This window comes from Euprymna scolopes, chromosome 14, assembly GCF_053919585.1.
Source record: "Euprymna scolopes isolate OS-2025 chromosome 14, ASM5391958v1, whole genome shotgun sequence".
NCBI lineage: Eukaryota > Metazoa > Mollusca > Cephalopoda > Sepiida > Sepiolidae > Euprymna > Euprymna scolopes.
In genome coordinates, this window is record NC_136495.1 from 58,584,917 (window position 1) to 58,607,760 (window position 22,844).

Sequence of the window (22,844 nt, forward strand, 5' to 3'; positions counted from 1 at the left end):
GTGTGTGCGACACCATCGACCTTCTGAAAGGCAACGTCCGCATCTTAGCCTTTTGTCGAGAGCATGTTCGTCAATCAGTTGATCAATTCATGTCCTTATCTTTGCCACCTAGAGCTATCCCGATATGGTCCAAGCTGCAACCTGCTCTCACCTGTCTTAGACGGGAAAACTGTCTTCATCTGTCACAAACTTAAGGCTGTCTGTAAACTATTTTACCTTTTGTAAACTGTCGCAAAATTAATTAATTAATATAGTGGTGTGTACTCAATATTTATATGTCAAACTTTATACTAGCTGACTTAATCGCTATCAATTAGTCTCGAATATGTAATATTATGACGTCGATACACTGTGCTGCTCTCTATACGTCCATTACAAGATCATTTTAGATTAGCACGAAGTTGTTAAACAATCTGTAGTTTCGTACGTCAGAACAGCCTAATTCGTTTATATTTCTTTAAACAAATAAACAGCGTAAACAGGAGATGATAATCATTTTTCCGTGTAATAAAATTTGTCGTTTTCCTTTTCCTGTGTGTACGTTTTCACCGTCCTTAAATTATAGTTCCAACTCTTTACCGCTGAAAAACTTACAAAACCAGTTTAATCGGTTTGAAACTTTGCTATTATAGATTAAAGTACACAAACACGATAATAGCTGTTGCTGTGTTGTCTTTCAATGTCTTAAAGTTTATTTCAAGCTTCTTATCCCTGAAAATGTACACAACTGGGTTATTCAATTTTAAACTTTACTAACATAAATTAAATAAGAACACGATGATAGCTTTTATGCTTATGTCTGCTGCTGAGTGTACGTTTTCAGTGCCTCAAATTCTGTAGGTTTAATTAGGTAGCACAAGTCCTCCTTTTAAAGTACCGTTTTAGTAAGGTCAGACTATGTTAATATGTATTTTAATCGTAGCAATGTATTTTTTTTTTACTATAATGTCATTGTTGGTCATAGATGTTATATGATTTACTGTCTCAAGGATGTATTCAAGTTTAAGAGTACTAGTGTGTGATGAAGTTTATTAGTTGTTGAGTTAGATACTCAGTGCATTCTTTGAAAGGGACGTCGAGCTGATTCATTGCTATGATTTTCTGATGAATTTATTTTGTGCTCTTTTCTTTCATTTGTTTCTATTTCATGAGTCGCTGATGATTTAAATGGATTTTTACCGGCCTATTAAATGGTAAACGGTCAATCCAGCTCAATAAAATCATAGTACGTCTCTGAAATATGCAATATATAGATTTAGTAGTTTCTTTTAAAAACATCCCGACACCTACACACACACACATATATATATATATATATATATATATATATATATATATATATATATATATGTAGTCATCCACATACAGTACTGCTTCATTGTATCACGAATTATCAGCGCGGCTAGACTAGCACCTTTTCCTAACCAAGGATTGAACCTAGAACCATCGCGTTGATAGACGGCTGTTCTACCTATCGACCCACGGGAGCGGAGCCCGCAAATGACCTCAACAAAAGCCTATTTCAAACAAACCTTTGTCCACCACTTTTATAGTGCTCAAATCGCTTTACAAAGAGCCAGCCTCGCATTTACAGCCAATTAATTAGCAAATGAGATTATTTACGACAGTGCTCTGCTCAAAGAGGAGAGGGCATATATATATATATATATATATATATATATATATATATATATATATATATATATGCCTGCAAAAAGAAAGTCAGCACTTGTAATTTTTTTCAAAAACTGCAAATTTAAGCATAATTTAATTTGATTCGCGTTTTATTCCTTTACCTGTTCGTATTTGACTTTAATTTAAATATCATAATGTTCGCGTCAATTTAAAAACAAACTTAAATTTAAATTAAAGAGGCAAAAAGAAAGTCCGCAGCAACAAATTCGCTAAAAACCAGCTTAAATTAATGTCTCTAAATCAGTGTAAAATATCCACCAATAGGCAACAAACATCTCTAATCGTAAGTGTTATTGTTCCAGGCTACACAACGTAACATTATATCCACATGCCACGACTTTCTCTTAGTGATCGTCAGGAGCTCATTAATCTCCACCTTTCTGGATTATCCAATCGAGAAATCGACCGCAGATTGGAATGTGATGAGAAAACGGTACGAAAGACTGTGCAAGAGCATCAAAAACACCGGCAGTCTTCGTGGTGCCCTTAAATATGGTCGTACTAGAGTTACTTTTAACAGGGAAGACAATATTATCAAAATCCGCAGTCTAAGAAACAGATTTGAAATGGCTCCCCAAATACAACAACAGTGCTTGTTAAAAAAGTGCTCCCTTTCCACTGTCAAGAACAGATTAAAGAAATTTAATTTGCGAGGATATGTTGCAAGACGCAAGCCAATGCTTTTTGTAAAGAATAGAAAGCGCCGTCTTGTCTTCGTCAGATGCAATTAAAATCATGACTCTTCATATTAGTGAAAATTACTTTTTAGCGATGAAAGCAATTTCAATAGGCTAAGCAGTGATGGTAGGCAGTACGCCTGTCGGAAGAAAGACGAAGAATTTAAACCTAAAGCTCAGTATCAACGCTGCAAAGTTGTGGAGGTTCAGTTTGGGTGGGGGGCATTATTAGTACCAATGGTCCAGGGCCTATAGTTCGCTTGCAATATCGAATTAATTCGACTAAGTACATTAATATGTTGATTGAGCATTTTCTACCCTACTTTGGTCGGAATTTGGAAGATCATCCTATCTTCATGAAGGATAATGCTCCCATTCACACAGTTGGCAATGTCAAGAGGATCCTGGAAGAGCATGATATTCCGTGTTTGGATTGGCCTGCACAATCTACAGATCTCAATCCTATCGAAAACGTATGGCATTACATCAATCAACAGCTAACCAATGATAAAATTTCAAATTTGGAAGAACTTTGAACAAAAATTAAAGAAAAGTGGGATGCCTTTTCCCCGGAGTATTGCTGCAGTTTAATTCAAGGAATTCCCAAAAGATTGTAGGTTGTCAAATTGCAGAAGGGCTATGCTACTAAATATTTATTGGTTCGTTGTGTTCCTGTTGTATTTTTGTCGCAGTAATGTCCTAAAGTTACACTTAAATAACAATTTTCCATTGTGCGGACTTTCTTTTTGTGTTCTGTTTTTTTAAATGCTTATATATTTGGTTTTATTGGACATAAAAATTTGTAGGCTTCTTGAAAATTATAATACTATTCTAGGATTAAAATTTTATGGCAATTGGTAAAAAAGAGTTTTTATTTTCAAAATAATGAAATATGCACAAATTTGCCTTCATTTATATCCATGGTGTCCTAGCAACAAACCAGTATCAGTTTTGCTGCTTTGGGATCAAATTTGCTTAATGTTTTTTGTTGTTGTTGTTGTTGTTTTTGCTTGGTTATCTTCCCTGTGGCCTTTGAGGCCAATATATATATATATATATATATATATATATATATGTGTGTGTGTGTGTGTGTGTGTGTGTGTGTGTGTGTGTGTTTGTTTGTATGTGTATGTATGTATAGTTATATAACAACTCGCTCCTATTTATTTTTGTTTATGTTTTTGCCAAGTAGAAATAGTAAACGAAATACGGGTTAATTAATGCATACCGCGAAAAAAGAATAAAATGTAATTAGATTAAATATTTAAGGAAAATATTTAAGAAGAAACAGAGATTGAGAAAATCACATGTATATGCATTAGTGATGGGACGATTCCTATACTTTTCCCGATTCCGATACAATTACCGAATCCGATTCTTATTCTACATAAATCTCTAATTATTTAACTTTAAGATTATTATTTTCCCTAATTTTCGTAAAAACACATGTTAAATATGCAGATATTTTCCTAAACGTCAAAATACACTTGTGGGGAATGATCTATCGATTTTAGCTTCACTGGTATTTTAAAATCAATAAATACTTATTAGTTTATGTTTATTAGCAGCAATGGAAGATTTTACTTTAAACAAAATCAAATTTAAAAAAGACAATTAAAAGAATCGTTTTGGAATCGGATAATAGGCATCAATTTTTCTGGTTCCGATACCCCAAATCTTCTGATTTTTTCCGATTTCCGATTCCGATTAGTCTTCCCAACACGCGCACATGTATATATATATGTGTGTGAGTGAGTGTGTGTGTGTGTGTGTGTGCGTGTGTGTGTGTGTATTGTGTGTGTGTGCGTGTGTGTGTGTATTGTGTGTGTTTTGTTTCTCCTGTATTACTTTCTTGCCTCGCCAATAAAAAAAACTGGATCATTGGGATTGAGCTGAGTAACCAGTGATCAGACATTGGCTTTGGCCAGGCAAAGAGAAGGTATTTCCACTGATCGAATTCAATTTGGTATCGTTTAAAATTCCCTGAATTTACGCCATTGATGACCCATTTAGATGTCCTTAATGTTGTATAGAAAATCAGAAAGGATAGTGAAATCGTTTTATGCTTCTTTTCGTACCACTTTTTTTTCTCTCTCTTCGCGAATAAACTCATCCGCTTCAATCTGTCCTGTAAATGGATCTTCGATCAAAACTGCGTGAATGTTCACACATCACATATACGATAGACATTGGTGTCGTTTACATGATATCACTTTTTGCATTGTTTCATACGTATACTCATCTCTGTGTACAAATGAATCGTTATTATGCATGAGTGTTTACATGTTATAACGCACACACACATACACACACACACACACACATATATAGCGTAAGAAATAAAAAGGAATAAACCGGGTTATGTGTTCATCGACGTTTCGTCTTTTAATATTACTAGCAGTTCCGCCCAGCTTTGATCGGGCCCTATGTACTGTTCATAGTTTTATATGCATATATGTATATATTAATAAGTGTGAATATGTACGGCAATGTCTTTCTATATAATAGGCTTCCTTGACTACCATAGAGAAAAGTTGGTAGAGACCGCAGACGTCAATTATTTTCAACTTTGACCCCAATTTTATCCCCTTAACCATAAAGGTTTTGAGCTCAAATTAAATTAAAATGTTTCACCCATGTCACAGTAACCTACATCTAATATTTCAAGTGTTTAACTCAGAATTGGCGGAGGAGTTTGGTAGAGTCCGCAAAGGTAAACTCTGTAAACTTTGATCTCTTGCCAGCAATATTTCCGCGCAAAAACTGATTAAAAAGCTTGCTGCATGCCTGAATACCCTTTTTGTAAAATTTGAAATGTTTAGACCCTAAATTGGCATAATAGTTTGCGAGAGACCACAAAGGTAAACTCTTTTGAAGTTTGACCTCTTGAAAGCCAAATTTTCAGCAAAAAAAAAGCGATTAAAAAGCTTGTCCTATGTTTGAAAACACTTCATGTAAAATTTCAAATGTTTAGACCAGAAATTGACTGAGCAATTTGGTAGAGACCGCAGAGGACAATTTTTTTAAAACTTTGACCCAAATTATGACCGCTTAACATTTATTGTTTTGGGCGTAAAGCAAGATCCATATCCAAGGAACCTATATCTAAAATTTCAAGTGTTTAGACCCAGAATTGGCTCAGAAGTTTGGTAGAATTCTCAAAGGTCAAATCGTTGAACTTTGACCCCTTAACAGCCAAATTTCTGGCCGAAAATCGATTAAAAAGTTTCTCAAATCTCAATACCCCTTATGTCAAATCTCGAGTCTGTAGACGGAAAATTGACAGAGTAATTTGGTAGGGAAGTGTACACAGACAGACAGACATTTTCACTTTTATAGATATATAGATTTAATTGGAATTCATTATTTAGATGAGTATTATTTATTAATTTATTTATTGTGGACAATTACCATCATCTTTCTTACTTGTTATTTCATGACGTTTCGGCCAACTATTCTTCAGGCCTTTATCAGGTGGTAACCACGACGGGATAGGAACTCCGGATCTCCTAACAGCATTCTCAGCAATTACCTGGTTAGACGACAACAACTATGGATCGCAGTAATTGCTGAGAATGCAGTTAGGAGATTCGGAGTTCCTATCCCGTCGCGGTTACCATATGACGGGCTATAACATTTTTTACGGGCTAAAAATCTAGTATCTATCTATTTATAAATTTGTTTCTGTCTATCATGATTGGTTCTACACGCGAATATGGTTTGGTTTGATCAGCTTTATTTAACGGTCGCCAATGTGCAATCATCCATCTTTAAAGCTAATATCTTCATGATATGACTGATTACGTTCTTAATAGGAAACTGATTTGATATATAATCTGTTACGTAAGGTAAGACAATGTTCCTGATAATTATTTCTTTATTTCAACCGCTTCATTGCATCGTGCCGTTTCGTAATATCACCAATAAAGTATATATATATATGCAAGTCTCCCTACTCGTCTACCTCCATCTTCTTTTCTTTCTTTCTTTGCTTCCACTTAGATACATCCAGATATAAGTGAATAAGTGAATATGCCCGTCGGTTGGTTCGTCATGCTTAAGTCTGAATTAGCATTTTAGATACGTCCAGTGGTTCTGTGTGTCCGTCAGGCTTAAGTTTGACGTCGCATATTCATCGCTAAACTCGTAGATTCCGTGGACGCATGTTAATCATATTTGTGGTCTTAACTTCTCTTCCCTTGCTTCCTGTATGATCCGTTTCGACTTTTCTTGCTCTCATTGTTTAGCATAGTTTATTCTGTTATATTGTTAAGGTAGTTTTCACCGCCATATTGACGGCATCTAGCAACGTCCAAGACTTACTGAAGAAAACAAGAAGCTTGCCTTCGTGTGGAGACAAGTAAATAGGGACTTATTAAAATAAACATTTTTTATTGTTAATCATTATTACTGCACAATATATTACACATACCTGCAGTAGGCTACTCTGGATACGTGACTAATTCGTAAATGTACTTTTGGTATCAGCCAAACAGAGGATTATCCCTTAGCGTTTATATACGTTGTGCCACGAGTCTTTGCAGACAATTCTAGTGCGAATTTAACAACCTTAAACTTAATCTTGTTTTAGATGTGTAGGCTTATATATATATATATTTGTGTGTGTGTGTGTGTATGTGTGTTTGTTTGTGTGTGTGTGTGTGTGTGTGTGTGTGTGTGTGTGTGTGTGTGTGTGTGTGTGTGTGGCGGTGTGTTTCCACGCATGCACCACTTAATAAAAAATTATTTAATGTTGTCCCTTGTTTTGGATTTGTCATTTTTGGAGAAATATAAAACTGATTGCTGAATTGCAATACTTATTTTATACAGTCCATTTGATCGATTTATTTCCTGTTTACTTTGTTCAGTGTCGTGTGGCTCGTTTATCTATTGATCTGTGATCAATTCGCTGTTAAGTTCTAACAAAATTTTTATATTTCATTAACTTCGATTCCAAGAATTGCAGCCTTATGCAACTTTTCATTCTGGCTATGTCCTCCAATATATAACCTTAGTCTTGAAAAGACTAAGATCGACAGGCAATGATTTTTAAAATCATCTTTGATTATTTTTGCTCATTACATTAAGTGGCGTAATGTTTTATCTAGAGTGACTCTCAAAAAAAACATCTAACTGAATATATTGGTAAAAGGTTAGCACATATCGAGAGTAATGTGGAAATGAATGATGATGAAAAAGGCGAGAGGGTTCAATACGTCGGTTGTTTATACCACCATGCCACAGCAGAATGATGTGACACAAGATTAAATGTTAGAGACTAACAGTCCTCTAAGCTTTCTTTTTGACTAAGGCGATTAGCAGTGAATTTACTCCTTCTCAAAGCGCGAGCAAATGTAAAACCTTGGAGGTTTGATCTCTTCTAACTGCATATGAATTATATGTATATATATATATATATATATATATATATATATATATATATATATATATACGTGTGTTTTTTTTGTTTTTTTTTTCATTACATTTTCACCCCAAACAAGGCAAATTGCTACTTTGGTGTAGAGGGCTACTATCAGGGGCAACAACTACTGGGGTACTATATAGGGATTTGGCCAGCAAGATGTCGGTCACGTTACATTTGAACTTCTGCACGTCAGTACTGTTGGGGAAGCAGGGACCTGGAATGGAATTCCATAGTCTAGCGGTTCTTGGGAAGAAACTATTGGAGTAAAAAGATCTTTTACATCTAGGGATCTCTACAGTGTGGGGGTGGTATTTAGTAGCCTGTCGGGTTTGTCGAGGGTGCTCACGTCGTGGGGGCACTAGTGATTGCAGTTCGTCAGAGCATTCACCACTAAAATACTTGGCAGAGGGATGCAACATTTCGTCGATTGGACAGAGGCTGAAGCTTAGATGCCAGTTCAGGGCCTATCAGGTTTGCGACTCTCTTTTGAACCTTGTCAAGGAGCGAGAGACTAGTAGCAGATGCACCAGCCCAGATGTGACAGCAATACTCCATACATGGGCGAATGGTGGCCTTATAGAGGTACAGGATACTTTCGGGTGTTAGCAGTTGTCTAGCACGGTAGAGAGAGCCCACCTTTCTTGCAGCGGCCCTGGCAATGCCTTCAATGTAATTGTTCCAACTAATGTTTCCTGTGAACGTTAGGCCAAGGAGTTTGAAAAATGTACTCTCAGATAAAGAGTCGTTGGGCATTGCTATAGGTGGTAGAGAGGGTTTCTTGTAATTATTGAATGAAACTAGTTTAGTCTTGGCAGCATTGAACGCGACCAACCACTTTTGTTCCCATTTCACCACAGATTTGAGGTCTTCCTCTAGTGTTTCTGCCATTTATTTAGAAATGTGTTCATTCGTCTTCCTGTTGTGCCTGCCATAGAGTGTAGTGTCATCAGCATATATACCCATCTCAGAGGCAATTTTGTCGGGGAGGTCATTTATGAATATCAGGAACAATAGAGGTCCAAGGATAGAACCTTGTGGCACTCCCGCATTTATATCATATTGTTTAGATATACGACCGTCGAGGACAACCTGGATTTTTCTCTTATCTAAGAAGGATTTAATTATGTTAAGTATTCTACCAGTGATAACGTATGATCTAATTTTCCTGAGGAGACCCTCATGCCATACCCTGTCAAAAGCCTTAGATATATCTAGAGCTACCGCTCAGCCCTCCCCCGCTTTGTCCAGTGAATGGTATATACGTTCAGAGATTACAGTTAGGATGTCTGCTGTGGAACAGGCTTGTCTAAATCCATATTGTTTGTCAGTCAGAAGGTTAGCATCTGTAAGATCCATGGTTAATTATGGTCTCAAATATTTTGGCAAAAAGTGGGAGGAGGCTAATGGGGCGATAATTTGATGGGTCAGTCCTTTCGCCAGAATTCTTGAATACTGGTAAAACAGAAGCAGTTTTCCAACAGCCCGGAAAGCAAGCTTCATTAAGGCATTTGTTGTAGAGTTTGGAGAGAACTGGAGCTACTTCGGCTGAGCACTTTTTTAATAGCACAGCTGGGATGAGATCGGGTCCACATGCTTTTGAAGTGTCAAGGTGTTTTATGATAGCATGCAGCTGAGCAGGGGTGATTTTCCGATCGTCTAGCGTGGCGTCTGTCCGCATAGGAAAGTCAGGTAGGGGGTGTTTTGAAGGGTCCAGTGTGAAGTTTGAGGCAAACCGACTGGCAAGCATGTTAGCCTTGTCGGTTGCTGAGGAGACAACTCCGTGATTGTTTTTATCATTATTTGACAGTAAACAGTTACATATCGTCGCTACAAATAGCCATCTGTTTTGTTCTGTCTTCATAAGTCCCGACTTTTGAACACCTCAAATCTGAATATATATATATATATATATATATATATATATATATATATATATATATATATATTTCTTCAGAATAATGAAATGAAATATATCTACTGATATAGAAATCAGTGATTTTCGGTCTTACAAAATAATGTTAGATGAATCTATAATATAAATCTCAACTGTCTGTTTAAATGTATGTATATATGTATGTATATATGTGCCTAAACTTTCGGCCGAGACGATGGATTTTCACGAGATCGGTATTATTTTGAAGCTTGACGTCTTGGGCGACAAATATAGAAAAATTGGCAAAAAAATTTACTTTCTTCACCCTAAACTCGTCCTTTTTCACAAGGAGGGGTCGATTTTTTTCACCGACATTTTAGCAAGTCATCGTCAACGTTTTATTGACTTCGGTTAATTTGAACGCTTTCAACTTTCGGTTGCGTCATGGAGACGTCGGCTAAGACGTCAGATTTTCTTTCACTTGCTTTTCCACCTTCGCGTCACGGGTTCGAGCCTGCCTGCCTGCTACCACTTTTTTTAGACCTCTCTTCACCGTGACAATCTACTGCTGTTTTGGTTCCCTCCCCACGCTACTACTTTTTTTAACACCTCTGTCCTGCCTACTTTTATTGTGTTTTTTTTCTTAACACACACCTCCAAACCGGACGACGCTGGCCACCCAGGCTAGTATTTTAAATAAGACAAGATACAGAAACAATGTTGTATCCTTCAAAAAAGAAGCGGAAAATGAAACTAATAGAGAATGTGTTAATGATAGAAGTAGGGATGGGACAAGAATCAACATTAGAAATAAAAAAGGAACACAACTGCATTAGGTGATTGGGTCAGGGAACTTGATAAAAACAAAAAAGATTTTGAATTGAAATGGTCAATAGTAGAGAAGGATTGTAAGTGTAGAACCGGGAAATCAAAAAGATGCAATCTTAAGAAGAATATTAAATAAAAGGCTGGATGCTATACACACGAATGTCTTCATAGGAATAGATTTTTTGCTATCATGTCTCAGACGTAGCTGAGAGAAAAAAGATTCTTGAAAAAAAAGGTTCTTAAGCGTAAGGCCAAAGTTAATATGGAGTTAATAGCTAATAAAGGAGTAAATTGGATGTGATGAATGATTCAAACTTGGCAAACAAATCTGTAATCTAATATTCTACACTAGAAATACATTTTTAGAAATAAGGACAATGAATTATTAGATAAGAAATTCAGATCTATAAAACGGCTTAACAAAGATTAACAATATTGTTTCAAAACTGGGAACACAAATTTAGTTATATCGATAGTGATATAGTTGATACCATTTTTAGATCAATAAAATAGTTTAACAAAGATTAACAATATTGTTTCAAAACTGGGAACACAATTTTAGTTATATTGATAGTGATATAGTTGATACCATTTTTAGATCAATAAAATAGTTTAACAAAGATTAACAATATGAATGCAACAATAAAAAAACAATATTAGTAATTAAAGAATGGGGATTAATTAATACTGTTAATTATGGGAATTAATTAATACTGTTAATACAGTAAAACTTGAAAAATCCTAGCTTATTAAATAATACTCTTGTTCTGAAAGGATCAAATCCAAAAAAAACAAGGCGAACCTCCACTTTCATTGGAGTAAAACATACATGGATCTAAATAATATAATTATTAATAGAATACTTATTAATGGGATATGTATTATAATTAGATAAGTATTTAAGAATTTAATTCCCGAATTGATATTATTTGAATTAAAGCCATACGTAACTTCAGAAAATAATGGTTGGATGGCAAACGTAGGTTAAATCTTCCGTAATAAAATCAGTATCATGGTTAAGATAGGCATTACAAACTTATATTTTGAATATTCTAGCCTAGATTTAATTGGTTTTGTTTAATTAATAAATAAATCATAAATGCATATTAGGAATTTACCAAACTTAGAACCTTACATAAACATTAAAATATCGAACGGCTTGAGTTACTTTCCTTTCAACGTTATGGATACATATTAAGATGTTGGTAAATTATAATTCAACTAAACCTTTAAAATTTCGAATGTACAGAGTCACCTCCCTTTCTACGTCTAAAATATCCGATAATCGTAAATCTTAATAGGAATGAACGAAAGAAAAAAATTAAAAATAGAGTTTTAAATGAAGAATGAGAATAAACTAAGTATGAAGTAATGTTAAACTTTCTTTCCTTATTAAATAGGTTTTTAAACAATAACCGATTTTTTTTTAATCACATAAATAGGTTAGCCGATATTTTTGTAAATAAACAAAGCAAATTCCAGATACGAAACTAACCTAGAATCGCAACAATATAACTTAGTTTATAAGTCCGGATTAGAATAAATAATGTAAATTAAATAACGAAATAAAACAAATATAATTTAAGAAATCAATGAATAGTATTAGTAAAACATATTAAGTGGACATTGCTAATTAGTGGTAACGTTGTATGATAATTTGTTTGAAATTTTTTTAAATGGAGATACGAAAATAGGTAAATATATAAATCTGTAAAAAAAAACTTTCCAGAGATGAGATATAAGTAAAATATTTTCGCTAGTTTTCTTTTCCTTATAAGGGAAATGGTTTCTAAAATGTTTCATTGTTAAAGCGTTTTTATTCAACAAGTCTGACGAAAGGCTGTTATTGTGAAAATTTTCAAACGACATAATATTTCAATTTGTCCTAATAGTCTTGAAACAATTGTAACTGACGTTAAAATGCACTATTTGTTGCTATCAATCCATTGTTTGATGTCTTGGCTTTTGTTAAAACAATATATATATATATATATATATATATATATATGACAAATATATTTTGGTTTTTGAAGAGTAGCTACTTTTGGAATATAATGTTTAAACTTTGATTTTTGCAATAATATTATATATATATATATATATATATATATATATATATATATATATATATATATATATATACAAACCTGTAACACATCCAATATTCATCACAAAATTGCATTTTTCTGGTTAAAAGCGAGTGACTATAATTCGAGCTGAATCACGGCAGCTAAGATTGCACACACAAGGGCTCAATATTCAGACAGAGAAAAGGAGAAAAAGGAAATATAGAACAATAATCATTAATTAATGCTACTTACCACTGACTAGCATGGAGACATGACGTTGCCCGATATTGAATAAGGATCCACAACTTTTCTACACTTCCAGTATTTTTATTTTCATTGAAATCAGTGAAATCGACCATTTTTTCAATCAAATCGATTGATTGCCTGTTCGACTGAGGGATCCGCCTCGGTGTATTCGGAGGAATTTTCACATGGCAACCCGTAATTATTTGTCTGCAATACATGGAAGTATACATTACGATATAATATTGCTGCAAACTTGGCCTTCGGGACAAGATCAAAGTGTAGCATCTGTTCCGGCAGATGCTGCAAGCTATGACTAGCAAAGACCAGCTATGACTAGCAAAGACCAGATGTGGGGGCAACCCCAAATGCCTGACCTTTAACCAGCTCCCATTTCCCACCTCTCGGGAGCTGGTCCCCTTTTTCCATTCCCCCTCCCTTCACTCCTCACATTAAAAATCGGCCTTGTGCCTAATTTGCTCGGTGGGGGAGCAAATAAATACCATCTGTTCCGGCAGATACTGCAAGCAAAGACCATATGTGGGGCGACCCCACATATAAGACCTTGGTCAATGTAGGGGCAACCCTTCATACCAATTGTCACTATCCAGCTCCCCTACTCCCCGGGGAGCTGGTCCCCATTTCCCCTTCACTCCTCACATTAAAAATCGGCCTTGTGCCTAATTTGCTCGGTGGGGGAGCAAATAAATAGTATCTGTTCTTCAGATGCTGCACTTCTATTTCTTGTTCTCTTTCGGTGGAGGAGAAATCCTTCACGACTGAGGCAATTTTTATTTTTGTACCTTTTCTCCACGTTAAAAAACGACCCTGGTGTCTAACTCTGTCCCGTGGGGAGGCATAGTAAATAGGTACATTACAATATAAAGAAGCTATTGTTTCTTTTATAAAATGATGTTTATATAATTGCTTGAATTAAAGTTTGAAATGCAAAAGTTTAGTGTCATGTTTAATTGTGCACTAAACAGAAAATACCATTTCGAGTACGTCCCTAGCTTATCAAAGAGCCATACTGTTGATTTTATACGCCGGGTCTTTCTACTTATGCGGTTATAAAACTTCTCAAGTTTATTTGTGATGTTAGGTTGTATAAGGGGTCTAACTTTGGTCAAAATTGAACTGTTCTTCCTTTAACTGGATTTTTTTCTATTATCAGCTTTCGATATTTTTCTGAAGCATTCCGATACAAAACCTATTTAAGAACACTGCCAAGCTAATCAAGAACCTTGATTCCAGTAAAGCAACTGGCCCTGATGGCATTCCAGTTATAGTGCTGAAAAAGCTCCAACCAGAACTTGTCCCCATACTTACAAAACTGTTTAAGCGTTGCCTTAAGGAGAAGTGCATTCCAACACCCTGGAAAACCTCATCAGTATGCCCTGTATTTAAGAATTCCGGTGAAAAGTCATCTCCCTCTCAGTACAGACCAATAAGTCTCCTGTGTGTCATGAGTAAGTTGTTGGAATCCATGTTAAATAAAGAAGTAGTCAACCACCTCAACAGAAACAACGTTCTTAGTGGCATGCAATATGGTTTCCGCTCTGCAAGATCTACAGCAGATATGCTAACGGTTATATCACATAGGATTAGTGAATCTCTTGACAAAGGTTTCCTTTCCAGGACAATTGCTCTTGACATATCGAAGGCCTTCGATAAGGTATGGCATAAGGGCCTACTTCACAAGATTTCCAGCTGCGGTATTACTGGAAATATTTTCTCAATCATTAAATCATTTCTTTCTACGTTCATAAGAGTAGTGGTTGATGGGCAGAAATCAGAGGCCCCCATGGGTCCATCCTGGACCCAACTCTCTTCCTGATCTACATCAATGATCTCCCAAAACACATACTTAAATCATTCGTTGACATCTATGCTGATAACACGACCATCTATGGCAACACATCAAAGGCCGTAAATGACAAAGTTCTCTCTTATTCTCTCTCCTCTGATCTTGAGCGCGTGGTAAAATGGGGGAAAAGGTGGCTGGTCACTTTTAATGCATCCAAAACCAAGCTTCTATCTTTACATCATCAACGCTCTGATCCCCATCTGGCATCAATTGAAATGGATGGCTCTCGTCTTGGGGAGGCTCCATGTTTTGACAAGCTTCTGTGCTTGACCTTTACTCCTGATCTGAAATGGAACGCGTACATCAAATCTGTTGCCAGAGATGCTGGGAAAATTGTGGGATCCTTCTACCGCTCCAGAAGATATCTCACTACTAATGCAATTCTCTATCTGTATAAAAGCCAAGTACGTCCAAGGATGAAGAACTGCTGCCACATCTGGGCAGGGGTTGCTAAAAACAGCCCATCCTGCCTTGACAGAGTACAAAATAGACTTCGTGGTTTAGTGGGGGATGCCCTTTTCTCTTCCCTGCAACCTCTCTCCCACAGAAGAGACGTTGCGAGCCTGTTTTTGTTTTATCGTTATTTCCATGGCAGGTGCTCGTCTGAGCTCCAATCCCTCGTCCCCCCCCCCTCGCCAATCTTTCACGAGAAACACCCGTCTGGTTGAAACTACTGTCATTAATTTTCCCCACTCTTTATCTGTGCCTAAATCCAAACGTAGATTCCATGAGCAAAGCTTCTTTCTTAGAACTCCACGCCAGTGGAACTCTCTACCGCTTGCCTGTTTCCCACCTGACTACAACTTGGACGTCTTCAAGTCCAACATAAATAAACTTCTGAAAAATCGCCCCCTTAAGTAAGACACTCTATCAAAACCGCCAATACTAATGATTACGGCAATACTATCTCATTGAGTACTGTACACGCAATAACCCTTATCCCTGAGTGGCCTTCGGGCCTTGATAAGTGATGACCCCCATGTAAAAAAAGCGTGAAATATCAAAAAAAAAAAAATAATAATAATCGGCTTAACTATTTCAGAATCCATAGGGAACACACAGACAAAATACGTTTATATATGTAGAGCTAGACATTATCGAATGGGCAAATTGCAAATACATAAAAGCATAACAACCGCCGTAATAATATGGGCTGATATCTCTACTAAGTGTGAATGCCTATCTAGGTGTGTGCCATGCTTTTATATGTATGAAGTTGCACGCAAATAAGCGTACACATACAGCAGAGTGTAACCGACATACATATGCGTACACAAGAGCCTATACGATTTTCCAGGATATATTGAACGCGTTTGCAATAATAAACCGCTTCATGAATACTGTACACACTAATTCTGATGCTGTAGGGCACGAAAAAATATCCAGTTTTTTTAGTTGCAGATCATGAAAGCTTGGGTTGAATTCGTTACCGATGGGTTTGTTTTTCTTATCTCTTATCTTATTCAGATTTTCATCCCCATTGAGAGTTTGCCCTTACTTCCGAGGTATGTCTTGTGGGTCCTAACAGTATCAGGCCCTCAAAGCTTCGCACACTTCCCCCCTTTTTTTTCCTCAATTAAATATGAAATTTGTAGATTTTTATCTGTTTGGAAACAGTTTCTTTGTATTGTTGTTGTCATTGAAGTGTGCCTTTCCTTCCAATAATTACCAGCAGTTTCGCTTGAAAAAAAAATGACAGATATATTCATAGATGACGATTGGGCGATTATATTTAGCAATAATTAGGAGAAGATTGTTTACTAACGAGATTTCTACCGCTAAAAAAATACAATTACAAACGTGAGAAAAAAACAGATCAATATAGAAGACGGTCGGCAAAATTATACTTGATTAAATAAGTTTAATAACGTTCTTTACGTACTTGTCTTCTGTGTTCTGTGCGTGGTAAAGTCTGTACTTCGAATTAAAAAACAAAGATTCTCTCTCTCTCTTTCTCTCTCTCTCTCTCTCTCTCTATCTATCTATCTATCTATCGATCTATCTGTCTATCTATCTATCTGTGTATATTATATATATATGTGTGTGTTGTTTTCGTAAAATATGTTTTTCAATTATATATATATATATATATATATATATCACTCTCTGTGCATAACAATCATTTTTGTTTAAAAGCTCAATGTTAAATATAATATAAGAGCATATTAAAAAATAATAACAATGTAGTTAAATTCCAAGATCCAAATATTAATGTTTAATGCAAAACAGCTCCTCCAGCATATTAAAATTTAAAAAAAATGGCTGAAGGAACAAACACACGATGTTCAGTCTTCCATGGACTCTTTTTCTTGCAGCATAATAATGTCATGCATTTTTTTTTTAAATTTAAGCAAAGAATTTAGAATTTTTCTGAAGAGTATATGAACGGAAAGACATGGTATTGACATAATAATAACTGTTCGTTTCTGCATAACAAAACGGATCTGTAAGAAAAATGTACCGAAATTTTAACATTCTTGAAAAGCTGTTTTGCATTAAAAAGAAACATTTGAATCTTGAAATGCAACTATACTGTTATTCTCATGTATACATATATATATATATATTCATGTGTATATATATATTCATGTTTATACATATATATATATATATATATATATGTATAAACATGAATATATATATACACATACACATATATAGATATATATATATATATAAAGTAAAGTAGTTTTTACTGCTAAACTAATTTCCTGCCAATTATGAATTTCGTTACACAGCGAACAAGCGTAAGGGCTAAAAATTTGTTACAATTCTGATACTGCTGATTCCTGTGAAATTTTAAAAATAGATCTTTGATTTCAATTAATATATGTCTTCACAAATCTCAGTTTCTTTTCAGCATTTTATCGATAGAACTTTCATTTAAAAAATTTTTTAAGTTAAGTTTAATTTGAACCTCAGTCATTAGATACAAAAAATTTTAAAAAAAACTAAATTTCTATTCGAGACCCCTTTAGCTGTAACATCAGACATTTGTATTTCAGACATTTTCTATAATATAAAGCTGAATGTCTGTGTGTGTGCGTGTGTGAGTGGGTGTGGTCACGAATAGGCTCCTATATGCTTGACTATTTAAAAAAACTGATTACATATAATGATAGAAGATGTATCGAGACACAGGAATGGGTAGGTTTGATTTGGTTCATTAAAATTGTAGGGTCTACATTCGCGCCTGACCAACAAAGTATGAAAAAAAAAAATTTAAAAAAACGTTTACAAGTGTTTTTGATATAGATGTACATTAGAATACTTTGATAAGTATGTTTTAATTTAAATGGGGATGGTATAATAAAACTGTGGGATTTGCATTCGCGCCTGGCCTCCATAGAATGGAAATAGGCACAAACTTTAATAAAGACTTTTCATATCTATCTGCGTAAGTATACTTTAATAATTATGTTCAGTTTGAAGAAATATGGTATAATAAAATTATGGGGTGTTCGTTCGCACCTGACCTCCATAGAATCGAAATATGTCACAAAGTTTAACAAGGTTTTTTTAATATAGATCCACAGAATATTGTGATAAGTGTTTCAGTGAGAACAGGTATGGTATAATAAATTATGGGGTTGATCTATTTTATTTTTACTTTCATCATATTTTGCTTTGGTTTTGATACCCCCAAATTCAACCCAAATTTACAACCCTTCCTTTTCATAACCTATCATACTTTCATAAATCAGAGTCCATTTTCAGTAGGCTATTTCAAACCCAGTCAACGACGGGTACTTTTGCTAGTATATATATTTTTATTGATATATGTACATTGCAACTGGCTGATAGATTTTAATATATTTAAACTTTGGGGAAATTTTTCTAATATATATATATATATATATATATATATATATATATATATATATATATATATATATATATATATTAGAAAAATTTAATAGATAGATAGATAGATAGATAGATAGATAGATAGATTTTAATATATTTAAACTTTGGGGAAATTTTTCTAATATATATATATATATATATATATATATATATATATATATATATATATATATATATATATATATTAGAAAAATTTCCCCAAAGTTTAAATATATTAAAATCTATCAGCCAGTTGCAATGTACATATGTCAATAAAAATGAAGCCAGGAAAATTGACTCAAATATTAAACAACATGATCAACATTTCTGTAATCAAGTATTGAGAACCGGAGAAAAAACATGTTCAGATATTAATATTAACCTTGTATTTCTTTCAATAAGTCTAATGAGATACTAACCTCGACTATTTTAAAACAATATAGTTTTAAACTGTGCGTGTATATATATATATATATATATATATATATATATATATATATACATATATATATACATATATAATATCAAGCTGAATGTGTGTGTGTGTGTGTGTGTGTGTGTGTGGTAACGAATAGACTCCTATATGATTGACTATTTTTAAAAAACTTGCATATAATGATAGAAGATGTATCGAGTCACAGGAATGGGTATGTTTTATCTGGCAGAACGGTGGTTCATTAAAATTGTAGGGTCTGCGTTCGCGCCTGGTCCACAAAGTATCGAAATAAAATAATTAAAAATGAAAAAAAAAACGTTTATAAGGGGGTTTTGATATAGATGTACATAATAATACTTTGATAAGTATGTTTTAACTTGAATAGGGATGGTAAAATAAAATTGTGAGATCTGCGTTCGCGCCTGGCCTCCATAGAATGGAAATAGGCACAATTTCATTACAAACCTTTCCAGATGCTATTAATTTTAACCAATGGGAAAAAAAAGGATAAACAATGAAGAGAAAAAAAAATTATAAATTGCTCAAAACCAGTTAGATTAATTTATCCCCGACGATGAATCCTGAAGGATATGAAAGTACTCGAACTTATGATAAATATGATGATTACATCAGCAAGTTCCCGCCAGAAGTGAAGATTGTTATTCGGAAGTTGGAAAGGATCGAAAATAGAATTAATAGACAAAAAAAACGTCTATTTTGTTTAATGAATATGATATAGAGAAAAGATGCTGCCTATATATATATATATATATATATATATATATATATATATATATATATATATATATATTGTAGTATCTACACAAAGCACTTAATTTACTCAACACGACAAAGTATTATAAGAAAGCTGACCGGCCGGGAAGGCATCAGGAATCTCATCAGAGATGCCCCATGAGGAAATATCTTCTCTCTCCTTGCTGAACAATGAGCAAATCAAACCACTGAATGGTTCAAAGCGGCAACTAAAACGCATGTGCCCACGCGGAAGTTCTATTGCAACCCCCATTTTCCCAATAGTTTACTTCTATTTGTGCAGCTACCATTACCCAAAGGCAGCATGCATACCGCAGATTTCTCCGACATAAGTCCAGTGCAAACAGACAAAAGTTTATTGAAGCTAGAAGTAATTTAAAGAAAGAATTAGCGACAGCTAAGAGAGAATACACTGAAACCACCAAAAAACGCATCGAAGCTCTGAAATTAAGAACTCCTGATTTTTGGAAAATCTACAATATTGTAGTAAATAAACAATTCTCCCTCTACCCAACAATCATGAGATTATTTGCAACCGAGCAGACTAACATGTATGTTAGTCGGTTTGCTTCAAACTCTACATTGGTCCCAACAAACCACTCCCTCCCTGATTTTTCTTTGCTGACTGACACCACACTAGATGATCTGAAAATCACCCCTTCCCAGACACCTCAAAAGAATGTGAACCCGAGGTCATCCCGGCTGTTTTATTAAAAAAAAGTGCTTCATTAGGGTTGCCCCAGTCCTCTCCAAACGTTACAACAAATGACGTAACGAATCTTGCTTCCCTAAACTGGAAAACTGCTTCTGTGGTACGAGTTTACAAGAAGTCTGGCGAAAGAACTAGCCCATTAAATTATCGCCCATTAGCCACTTCCCTCTTTTCGTCAAAATATTTGAGTCCATAACTAATCAAGCGCTTAGGTGCAGTTGCTAAACTTCTGACCGACCAACAATATGGATTTAGGCAAGGTCGTTCTACAGCAAATATCCTAACTGTAATCTTTGAACGTATATACTATACACTGGATAAAGCGGGGTAGGTGAGGGCAGTAACCCTAGACTAAGGCTTTTGACAGGGTTTGGCACGATGATATTCTCAGGAACATTGGAAAATACGGTATCACTGGACGAATACTTAACATAATTGAATCTTTCTTCTAAATAAGAGAAGAATTCAGGTTGTCCTAGACGGTCGTACATCTAAATAATATTATATAAATGCGGGTGTACCTCCGAGTTCTATCCCTGGACCTTTATTATTCCTAATATTCATAAATTACCTCCCTGATAAAATTGTCTCTGAGATGGGTATATTTGCTGATGACACCACGCTCTATAACAGACACGAGGGGGAAACAAAGGAATACATATCATGAAGGCAATGGCAGAAACACAAGCTACCAATCGCCCATGTATGGAATATTGTTGTCATATTTGGGCTAGTGCATCTGTTACTAGTCTCCTACTCCTGGACAGGGTTCAAAAGAGAGTTGGCAACCTGATAGGTCCTGAACTTCAACTTCTGTCCCATTGACGAAATGTTGCATCCCTCTGCCTGTTTTACAAGTATTTTAATGGTGGATGCACCGACGAACTACAAGCCCTTGTACGCCCTCGACATAAATACTTCCGATAAACCCGACAAACAGCAAAGTCCCACCCCTATACAATAGAGATCTCTAGATATAAGAAAGCCGTCTACTCTAATAGTTTCTTCCGTAGAACTGCTAGACTTTGGAATTCCCTTTCGGTTTCCTGCTCCCCCAACTGTACTGACATACATAAGTTCAAGCGTACTTTGAACAGATATTTTGCTGCTCAACTCCCTACATAGTATCCCTGCAACTTATGTCCCAAATAGTAGCCCCCTACATCAAAGTGGCATTGGGTCTTGTTTGGGGTGAAAATGTAATTGAAATGCTGTAAGGAACTAAGAAGTATTAAAAATGATTAAAAAGAATAAAGTTATAAATAGAAAGGAAACATTTAGAAACAGAGTTCACCAGGCCCACTGTTCTTGGTTGGTTGGTTGTTTTTATTTTACGGCATATCAACCTTTTTCAGGTTATTTGATGCCGAATCTAGTTATTTTGAGGAACGATTTTTAATGGCGTATTGGGTTTTTTTTAAGTCAGATTCTATTTAACCCATAGTTGGGACCCAAACAGGTATTACCACTCCGGGTCAGAGTGGACCTGGGAGCAATGGCAATTAAAGGGTGGCTCCACACTCCCCAAGGCCCGCAAGGTGGGGCCTCACCATCGGGTATAGTTTTAGGTCATATCCAGTGCTGTTCTTGGAAAGAAGTTACTGGAATAGGAAATTGTATTACAATATGGTATTTTTCTTAGAGAATTGGGTTCATACCTTTACAAATTGTAAGTGAACGTAAAATGTTTGATTGGATTCGATCTCAGTTTGCTGATGTTTTTGTCTACTTAGCAAACGGTGACGTCACTTTCTATTCTTCGAAAAGAGCGAAGGTTGCGGCGGCTGCAGCGGCTGCAGCGGTGGTGCTGTTGAGGGCAGGTTTCAAATGCTGAAATCGATTAACGGACAAATCTAAAAATAAATAAAAACCGATCTATTCTCTCAAGAATGCTGGAAAATGTTTCTTTTAATACGGCATTATTGCGTCTCTCTGACTTTATAGTCATTCTAATTGTTTTTACGTGTCCACTGCTTATCGAGAATAAAGTCAAGGATAATGATAATTAGCTGTTGTTTTACCTTATAAACATCGGTAAAGGAGAACGATTTAAATAATTTGAATTCAGAAACCCGAAAATCTCTCATTGCGAATCTTTTAGTGTAAACTCCGTATGTCATCTTTTATTATTTTTTTTTCTTTAGCAATTATTTGGCTAAATAGAAAAAGTATCAATGTTTCTTTTTTTCTTCTTATTGCAAAGTATTAAGCCCATGGGCTAAGCGATCTATTTTAAATGTTAGGCCAATTTATCTGTTAAAAGGAAAGACAAATAAGTAAATGAATAAAAAGAAAAATGTTGGCAATGCAAAACGTTAATCTGACTTCGCTAAAGAATGCATTAGTTACTTACAAATAAAAGAAAATCGTTAAATTTAGAAAAGCTTTTACCTATCAGA